General features: G+C 33.3%; 1 long non-coding RNA gene across 4 annotated transcripts; it reads left to right on the top strand.

The window, feature by feature from the left end:
• The first annotated feature begins 3,375 nt into the window (after positions 1-3,375).
• LOC112507605 lies at positions 3,376-7,500 on the top strand. Of its 4 annotated transcripts, XR_003068549.1 has the most exons (5): positions 3,376-3,553; positions 6,266-6,352; positions 6,814-6,856; positions 6,951-7,038; positions 7,251-7,500. It is a non-coding gene; the product is annotated as an uncharacterized LOC112507605 (long non-coding RNA). The 4 variants fall into 4 exon arrangements; XR_003068548.1 differs by lacking the exon at positions 7,251-7,500 and adding an exon at positions 7,118-7,202 and having other exon boundaries at positions 6,814-7,038; XR_003068546.1 differs by lacking the exon at positions 7,251-7,500 and having other exon boundaries at positions 6,951-7,202.
• The last annotated feature ends 3,129 nt before the right edge of the window (positions 7,501-10,629 follow it).

A 10,629-nucleotide genomic window follows, 5' to 3' on the forward strand; every position in this document is an offset into this window, starting at 1 on the left:
TTCAGCGATCACTGAACATACTCAGTGATGATTGCTGGAACTGAAAATACAGAAACACAAATACAACGTGAAAGGGAAAAGGGATTATCATCAAATCACTGAGAGAGAGGATCAACACAAGCCCTCACCCACATGCATGTATTTTCATTACTTCACATATATATATATATATCATGCATATAAAAGAACATATATATATATATATATACCCATGTATTATGCATATATCTTTATGCATAAAATACACATATTCACGTTTTTAACCCATGTAAGCATGTATCCATATGAACAATTAATTCACATAATAAATACCTTGGGTAATAATCAAGACCTGATTATCACACATAACACATATCAGTGCCCTTTACCCTTACTGTATGGCCCTTGGATGTGGCAACCTCTGCATAGAATTCCCTTACAAGGGAGAGGTTGAATCCAGTAGGTACAACACAAAATATTTCTCGTCCAAGCCTGGTAATGGCCTCTTTGACGAATGAGAATTCCTTCAAACTCTTAGGGCTAAAACCCTAGTAGCCAAAGCTTCTTTAGAAGCCATATTACCAAAATGGTCATATGCTTCTCTACAACTGGAAGTCCTAAAGGAGAAATTGATTATCCCAGACTTGGTTTGGTTTGGTGGTGGTGATACTACCTTTTTGTCTTTGGCAACTTTCTTCCTTGGGGTCTGAATCTGCTCAACAACTATTGCTTCACTGTCTTCCTCAGTTTCTACAGCCATCTCCTCACTATCTATAGCAACATCCTCATCTTGAGAAGCATCATCCTCAGAACTCTCGTCCTCCTCCTCTTCAAAATCAGAGTAGTTTACTATCCCCTTTTCTTTCCCTCCTTCAGCATTGGCCTTTTTGGTGGCATTGATCACCACATTCACAACCTCTTCTTCCCTTTCTTTTGGTTGTGATTGTCGTGCCAAAATGTTTTTGATACTGGTTTGTTTGGATTCGTTAGGCTTCAAAAAAGAATTAGGTTTTGTTTTGGCTTGGGCAGATGTAGTTACCGGATTGCTTTCCATTGTAGGAGCAATGGGTGATTCTCCTAAAATGAAGGTAGTGGCATGGAATGCATCATCTAAAACATGGGATGTTGGTGGATTGGGTTTCTCAACAGAGTTGGGTAGGGTTTTTGAGTTATAAGCAGAATGCTAATTGGTTTGAGGACTTGGGGGTAGAGGGAAATGACCACCAAACAATAAAACTTGGTTTTCATCATTTTTGGGTGATGAGGGTTCCTTATTGATGTCAATATTGAGGGCTCTGTGGCTAGAAGAACTGGTATAAACAGAATGGGATGAAGTTTTGGTTATTGAATGTTGGGTTGTACCTTGATCAACAGCCCCTTGTTTTGAGCTTCTTCAAATGGTGGCTTTCTGGTCGATTTTGACCTAGCGACTGTCTTCGACTTTGTTGCTTCAACAACAGCAGGTAGAACAACCTCCATGGATTTAGTTTCTGGTGCTTTCTTCCTTAGGCTTCTTCATCTTTCATTTGGTTGATCTGCACTAGTTCATCATTCTTTCTTCTTTGCTTTCAGTTTGACTCTCCCCATGCTTAAAACATGTTTGAATACCCCTGGACCCCACAGTAAACTACAAGATTTGTTTATGTACATAAAATAAGTAAAAGTTATTGTTTGGATACAAATGGTTATTATAGGGAAACAATTGTGGGTTTTTTGGTTGGGAAGGAATCGAATTAAGGGAGTTGAGTGGGTTGTAGTCACAAACCAACTAAGGGTTAAGGATGGTACCAAGGTAGATGTTTAGGCTAATGATGTTATTGGTATGGGAAATGGTGAGAATAAGATTCCTTCTGCCAAAAATCTGCTTTTCAAAAGGCATCTTTGCAATCTTAAGTGTGTTTTCGGCTGACAAGACCTATTAGCCAGGTGCAGGTTGTTGTAGCACTGTAAGAAAATTTCATTAGCAACTGTACCTTTTTCATAAAAATCTTGTTATTATGAAAAAACACAGAACTAACCAAACCTTCTAAAATAGATTGCTTGTATTTACATATGTATATTGTTTAAAGGCTGTGACAACTTTCATTAACAAATTCTAGGAATGAGTGATTGTTGATCCTCTCTCTCCGTGATTTGATGATGATCCCTTTTACCTTACAAAGTATATTTTCTCTGTATTCAGTTTCAACGATCATCAGTGAGTATGTATTGTAATTCGTTTAGAGACCAGTATCCTTCAAGAAGACAAAACTCACACCACAGATCCTTTAGCGATGTCGAAGACAGAAGCTGAAGATTAGAGACCAGAAAGTTCATGATCAGAAGCGGTTTTCAGTGATAACAAGCTCGTCTACACAAGTGTGAAATCTGCACAAGATTCTTCGGATATTGATGAGACCTTCAACGTCATTCCAGTGTTCAACAAGTGAAGAGCATATTACTTCTTATATTTTTTCTTGTAGCAAGTCTTTTCTTATTACTATCTGTAATTTTGTGTGTATTTTAGATTGTTTAGATAGGTTATGTATTCTATCTCTTCCGTAAACAATTTGTAAAATTTGTATTGATCTTCTTAATCAATATATAATTTCTGAAAATGAAAGTTGTTGTATTTGTATTCATCTCCCCCCTTCTACAAATTGTTACCTATAAAATCTTGTACATCCAGCTAAGACCAACAAGTGGTATTAGAGCAATGTTTGTTTTTGTGTTGTATTGTTCGTTTATTGCTGTTTTATTATCTCTTCTTCTCTAGATAATTTATTCCCATCAAAATGGCTTTGCAAAACACTAGCACAAACTTTCACGACAATGACTCCCACTACAACAAAAACAATTTTATAGGACACTTTTTTGGGACACTTTTCAATACACGTCCTTTAAAAAGGGCTAATACGACACATTATTTTATGAGTCCTATTTAATTTAATTTAATATGACTCTTATTTTTGATGTCTTATAAAGCTCTTTTAGTGTCCTATCATGTACGTCTAATATGACATTTTTCAATGTCATATTATTTTAGAGTCTAATACGAAACTTTTTAAGTGTTATATTATTTAAAAGACTAATAGGACATTTTAAAGTGTCATATTATTTTAGAAATTAATAGAACATTTTTAAGTGTCGTATTAATTTTAAAAGTTAATAAGACATTTTTGATCGTTATATTAATATTTAAAAGCTAATAGGACATTTAAAGTGCGCTATTAGAATTTAAAATAATATAAATAATATATTATATTTAAAATCATTTTTAACATCAAATCTAGCCCAAATGTGACAAGCCCTGTTAATATATAATCCTAAGCCTAAGCCCGTTTTCTTAAACCCAAAGCCCTTTCCTGCGTTACCATTTCCCCTTCACGGGCTTCACATGATCGACTCCCCTGTACAAAGCTACGATTGGTACTCCCCTGTACCTACTTACGAAGCTATGATCGGAAATTTTGAAGGAACTCTCGAAGTCCTCACTGTTTACTTGATCGACTCTTCCATCTCCCTCACTGTTTGCGGTCGATCAATTCTACCCTGAGAATCTCAAAGCATCAGACGATGATCCTTCTGTTTAAAGGTAACATTTTCATTATCTGCCTTCGATCATCCTTGTTCTATACTAGGTTAGCGAATCTATTTTGAAATGTATCATTGAGTTATTTGATTTATATTTTCGGGATGATTTAATTCGAATTTAGCATTGATTTGCCTTGTTCTATACTAGATTAGCTTAAATATGTCTACTAAGGGATTTATCAAATTTGTATCATATATTACTGCATTATTCATCATATATATGTTGTATTTGGTTAAGTCCTACACTGGATTTTGTTGGATTCCTTGAAATCATTTTAGTCTACACCAATTGTAACACTAGCATTGCCTACTTGCAGCTATTTGTTTGAAGTGATAACTTTCCTATTATTGAGCCTTCCACCTCGTGGTCTGAATAATTTCTATATTTCAAAAAGACTAAGGAATCCATGATTAAGTTGAGGACATTCATTGGTCAAGACTTTCTATAAAGAAGGAAATATTAAATTAGACCATTTATCCTTGCATCCAAATGAATCCTTGTGATTCATGTACAAAGGCATTCAGAACTCTTGCTTATTCAACTCTTATTCATTTAGTTTTATGAAACCCCACACCCATATTAAGATAAAACATGGTAATGATAATATCGGTTTTAAAGATGGTCATTCTATTACTGCACCATCATTTATGCTAAATGGTTATAATATAACCAAGTTGTTATAACATTCTTGAAATTCTCACATGTTATATAGATTTCGTTATTGCACATAGAATTTTTGTTTTTGTTTTTTATGCCCATGGTTTCATCTGTTGGCCTCCAAAACAGCTATGCCCTTTGAAAGTGTTCCCCAAACTTCTAGAATAACAAGTCCAAAAAATCCAATCCACCTTACGTTAAAAAAAACTGATCCAAAGGGAACAAAAACATATGCTAGAAAGCATAACCCAAGAAGATTATGAAGACACTGATGGAGGGGGGAAGATAACTCCACTAGAACAATAACATATGCTAGAAAGCATAACCCATTCCATGACATCAAACTTATGATCAGTTAACTGTTCAATGTTTAGACCCAACTCAAACAGTAAATTTGCCACTCTCACTCGTCAAGCCCCACAACTCAAAAAAGAAGTGTGGATGTAATAAGCAAAGAAGCGCCTACTATACTGTAACCAAATACTGCTATAGATCAGGTATGTTTTCCTCTATGCTAGAGATTATATTACGGTTGCTGTATAAATTGTGAACTTAGATACAACATGCATTGGTCAGATCTTATTGCTAGTAAATCATTGCTCCTATAGTGAAACTGAGAGTTTCCTCTTCCACTCTTCATATCCATGTATTCTAAGGATTCTGAGGAAGGAAAAAACCACCATGCAGTTACATAAAAATTGCAATCTGAACCCCCAAAATGATCTAATGAAAAGCAAAAAACTGGGCAACAGCTTCATGCATATTTTTATGTTGGTTATTTGTTCTTCTATCTTGAGATTCAAATTTAAGAAATCTTGTTCTGTTTGTTTCAAACACTATAAATTGTTTATTTAAAGCAATTATATCCGACATAATAAGAAATTTACCCCCTGATATATGTACATGTCACTTGAAAAAATTTCAATATGATGTTTTGAGAAGGAACTAATATTTATGGTGCACTTCAATCAGCACAAGGAACCAATTTCATGGCAACGCATTAGAGTGCACATGTGCACATTATTGTATCTCCCAAAACCAAGACTACTTCAAGAGGTAGCATGATGGATATCATTTGAAACCGGCCATGCCTACTTCACGGGATGAGGGTGTGGTTCATAGTGTTGGGTACATAATTCATTAGTTGTAGTTCCATGTGATGCATCATGCATTAATTGGGTGCCAGCACAACATGGTAATATGATGCAACACACGATAGAATTCTATCTATATATGCATTATACAAAAACTCTTCCATTCTATAATTTGTCTTTATTGAACCTTATAAAGATTGCTGCAATATTTCTTGCTTTGCATATCAGCTCCATCATCAAGAAGGTTTCCAACATAAATTGTTCCTCTTCCCCACAAAGAAAACGAGCCTAGATCGTCTTCCGACCTCCTGCTCCTGCTGCTGCTGCTTTACTTCCCCCACAAAGAAAACCTTATAAAGTCCCCTACAGCCCTCACTGTTTGCCATCATCAAGTCCTCTACACCTCTGCACGCTGAGAATCTCAAACTCAAAGCCCTCACTGTTTGTGATGTGTTGTTGAAAAACCGACATTTTAAACTTTCTGTCCAGCTTTCATGTGTCAACTTCATCACTGTTTTTGACTATCAAGAAGATTCGTTGACAGAAAACACAAAACATAAACATTGAACTCCAGACTCTTATCTTTCCATCAATCTCTGATTCATACATTTTGGATGAAAATTGAGTGAGTTGTGCATGTTTCTCACAGCTGCGCAAAACAGTCGTTAAAACAAACATTTGTCTTTGCAAACCTCGTTGAATAAACTTTGAAGCTCAGAGCTTGAAACTTTAAGATCAGATTAGGGAGTGACATAATATAACAAAATCGTAGCTTGAATCTATGAATAACATATAAGAGATCACCGTTCTGAAATTAGGAAGAAAGGAGTAAAGTACGTAGCTTCTGTCCAGCACCCATCTACAGATTTTGACAGAGAATAAGTAGTATCTGCACATTGAATTTGAGAAAACTAAAAATATCAAAGATGTAGATATATGTTTTATCTTTCCAATTCAACAGGAATCATGAATTTTGTAGCTTCGAGGTGAAAGTTGTGCGCAAAAAGCTACAGCAGCGCAAAGCTGACAGCGCAAAAATTCTTACCGGGTATGCTTGTAATCTATGCAGTAGTTATAGATCAGTCATCTCTAGGAACTTATTGAATGATAATCATTTTATTTACACAGTTTTAGTCTTTACAATTAACATGGTTAGTGAAGTTTAAGATCAATTGTTGCTTGGAGGGATATTAGTTGGAATGAATTAGATGATTATGAATGTTGGTTTTTAGTAAGATGTACCATTCCTCCATTATTAGAAGTTTAAGTATAAAATTTGAATTATTAATTGATCCATATGATGATTTTATTAGCAACTTAAGGTGTTATCTGTTGTACTCATTTATATTGGCTTCGGAGGATTGGCCATATTCTTGTTGAATATCAATACATTGTATGTAACCAAATGGTGATCGAATCCATAATATACATGTTTACTTTTACGCACTAAGTTTTCTACATACATTAATTTATTTGAGTTTTAAAGAAGTTCTAAATTACTTGATGCAGGGTGAAGTTTACAAGATTGTTGAAAACCAATTATTAAAATAAGGTAGTGTTTTAGAATGCATTTTGGAATTTCCACTTTCTCCAACATAGAAAAAGGTAATTTACCCTTTTGTTGTCCTGTTGTCGGTGGTTTCAAGAGACGGGTTTCATGTTGGCAATGGAATCAATTGGAAAGGGTAGGTTTTCTCAAAGATGCGTAACAACACAGTTACCAATAGAATGACAGTAAGCCCCTATTCTATTACTGTTGCATCTAATCAAGAAAATGATAGATTTTGATTTTATAAATCTTGTTAATTGGTAGAGTGTTGGAAATACACTAAGGTGACACTATAAAACCTATCTTTTGGAATACGAATTGGCACATGATGACGTAGATGGGGAGTGTTGCTTATTGTGTCACAGGTAACTATAATTCCTTTTGTTTGCTTTGCTAGTGTAAACATGGTTGGTTGGTTGTTGAGTGTGCAAACAGTAGCACAACGGGGGATTTGGTAAACTGTAGGATATATGGGTATGGACGCATTTCGGTTTTGACAGAAGACAGGGTCTTGGTGCCTTTAAGGTATGCATGCAAACTCCTTCTTTCTGTTCCTTTCAATTCCTAGGCTAAAATAGTTCCTTAGGTAGTTAAACACTTCCATGGTTGATCACTGACGTTCTTATTCATTATGACTAGTTTTGTGCACCGCACACGCGCGGTGATGATAATTTTTTAGATAAAAAATCAAACTAATATTGAAATATTACAATGTCAGTTCATGCATATATTATTTTCTTTTATTAGAGTTATAAAATATTAATATAATGATTACTTTATTGACCTTCATATTTTTTTTGTTCATGTTGTTATCCTCCCAATTGTTGATATGTTACTATCAATTCTTCTAATACATAATTAAAAATTTAAACCATCATTAAACAAATCTCTTCAAAATATTAAACAGGACAATTTTTTTGAGTTCCCGAATATATAAAGAAAATTAAAATTCTCTCTTTCTCATACAAAGTTCTTAATCCCACCGCCTGCATAGCAAAATCAGTTTATACCCAATAAAAAACATCATTTTTTTCATTATGTATTTTAAATATGATATTATATAAATAAATAAATAAAGCTTTAAACAAATTTAAATAATTTTAAGCATAATAAAACAAAGAACATATATCATATAGTATAAATAATTTAATAAAAGCAAACAAATACACATACAAAAAACCACATGAATATCACATTTTATTTGTTTTCAAATAAATAAATTTATAAACATCATTTTAAGTATTCTTTTAAATAATAGACAGTCACATGATATATACTGGTTTATTATTAACCATAATACAAAGAATGACACAAAAAATACAAATTGAGAAACTCTATAAATATAAATGATAGAGAATAAAATTTATAATAACAAAACTCCATATAGATCAGTTGGGTTCAAGTATGTGCGTTAAAGATTGTATTCAAGTTCTCTTTTATTAAGCTTTGTAATAGTTAGGCTTTAATGTTTTCCTTAGTATAAATAGTGATTAGTCTTGTAATTGTCATTAACTTCTGCAATTAATTTGATTAGTGCTGTAATATTCTCTCTCAAGAAATACAAAGAAGATTGTTGGTGAAAATTCTTTCTACTCATATTCTTGATCTTCATCTTGAAGATTAATTCTGAATTTGTATGATTTTGGGCATTTCAAGATCACACTTAATCATAATCTGATTGTTGTCAGGAAAAAAAAAACTTAGAATAAAAAATATTAATAAAACAAAATTACGCAAAATAAAAAGACACATAAAAAGAACACTCACACAACATAAATAACTTCCAAAAATAAGGATGATGAAGAACTATAGTCAATAAAATATAATAGAGAATAAATCTTTGAACAAAACATTCGTCAATAACATATAACCCACACAAATAATAATTAAGATGTAATATTTGTTACCGGAAAAGTTTATAGATGAATACCATTCGGTATGGACAATAAAAACATTCTACATAACAAAAAATACAATATATAATATATAGAAAAACAAATGTAATAATAATTAACAAAATATAATAACATGGAATAAGAAACACTCATCAACAACAAATAACTCACACAAATCATAAATATAAAATGTAACAATTCTCACATGAATTTTATGGAGGAAGAACAACGATATCTACGATAAAAAAGTTCTGCAAAAAAAAAAAAACACAACAAATCAATAACAACAAATAACTTAAACAAAAACATAAAATAAACCATAAAGAATGTAGTTTTCATCTTGATTTAGACATTCGATTGTGTAGTTTGCAATATGATGGAAAAATTAGTAAAACAAAAGAAAAACATTAAGGTGACGTTTGTTTTTTAACAGGTGCTGAAGTCTGAAGACTGATTTCACTTCTGATTTTTAAGAGGTGGTGTTGAAGTCTAAAATCTGAATCAGTCAGACTGTTTGTTTTTGTAAACTAACAAACGTCTGAAGTTTGAAATCTGAATCAATAGTTTGCTTTTGTAACCAAAAAAACATATGAATATGTATAATTTATGATTTCACTTCTGTTTATATTCCCAAGATTCTTTTAATTCTTCCTTCTCCTCTAGTTCAAGCATTCCATCCTCAATCTCCACCCTCATCCCACTACCATCAACCACCATTCACCACCACTCCTCTAAAATTTAACGCCCAAATCCACCTCTAAAATCGAAACAAATCTCCATCATGATGAAAACTATAGGGACGAAAATACCTTGATTCACAAGGATAAAGGTGCACAACTACTGGTTTGCACAAGAACGAAAACCCACAGGGAAGAAAACCCTCTTGATTTGGGTCGATTTGAAGTCACCAGAGGCGATGGAGGGTGAAGTCGATCGATTGAGACGGTGAGGAGGGTGAAGTCGGTCGATGGAGGTTCAAGTTGATCAATTGAGATGATGAAGTCGATCGAATGATGAAGTAGAAATCGGTTATCTGGATAGTCTTCAAGATTAAGAGGAAAATAAGTTGCTAGGTTATTGTAACATCTCAAAATTTCGAATACTTAAATATAACAAAACTAGTATCCCAAGATCAAACACTTACACTGCAGCGGAAATAAAATTTCTAATTTTACAAATTATATCACCATCTAATTTACAAACTTGAGGAGCATAACTTTGCTCTATATAACAATGTCTTGATCTGCACATAACTTTCTTTGGAGCTAATCTTTATCTATCTTTATTGCACTTTTCTTTCCACTCAAATAGCCGCTTGGGTGAAAAAGTTTTAAAAGAGTTTTGGGTGAGCCTTAGGCCCAGTGAATCCACGGTTTTCATGCACAAACAACTTTTACAATGAACAATTTTCACGAATCTTTATAAATTTAGCATGCCTTGATGAGAATAACACTTTTCACAAAAAAAATATATTATAGTGCGTGTCTAAGTCACAAAGCAACGACGTCATGGGAGATGTCTACCTCATACAACATTACTTGACGAACTTACACAACATGTCCGCACATACGGCTTAGACAAGCTCACAAAGCATGCTTGTCTTTACAAAATCATACTGTAGTACATCCTCATTGACACACAAATACACAAAACACATTATAAAAATATCGCACATTTCACGCATATATAACGTATCAAAACTCTCGAGAAGCTTCAAACAATTTGTGGATAATAAGGCATGCAACTATTGTAACAACCCCCAAATCCATACATTGCATATAACACATATTTCATACATAGAATACATGTTTTCCCCACAAAGGTCCATAATACAAGAGTCTATAACGTGAAATACATAACTCAAAAATTCAAAAAGTACAT

Source organism: Cynara cardunculus (assembly GCF_001531365.2).
Source record: "Cynara cardunculus var. scolymus isolate 2C chromosome LG 2, CcrdV1, whole genome shotgun sequence".
Classification (NCBI taxonomy): Eukaryota; Viridiplantae; Streptophyta; class Magnoliopsida; order Asterales; family Asteraceae; genus Cynara; species Cynara cardunculus.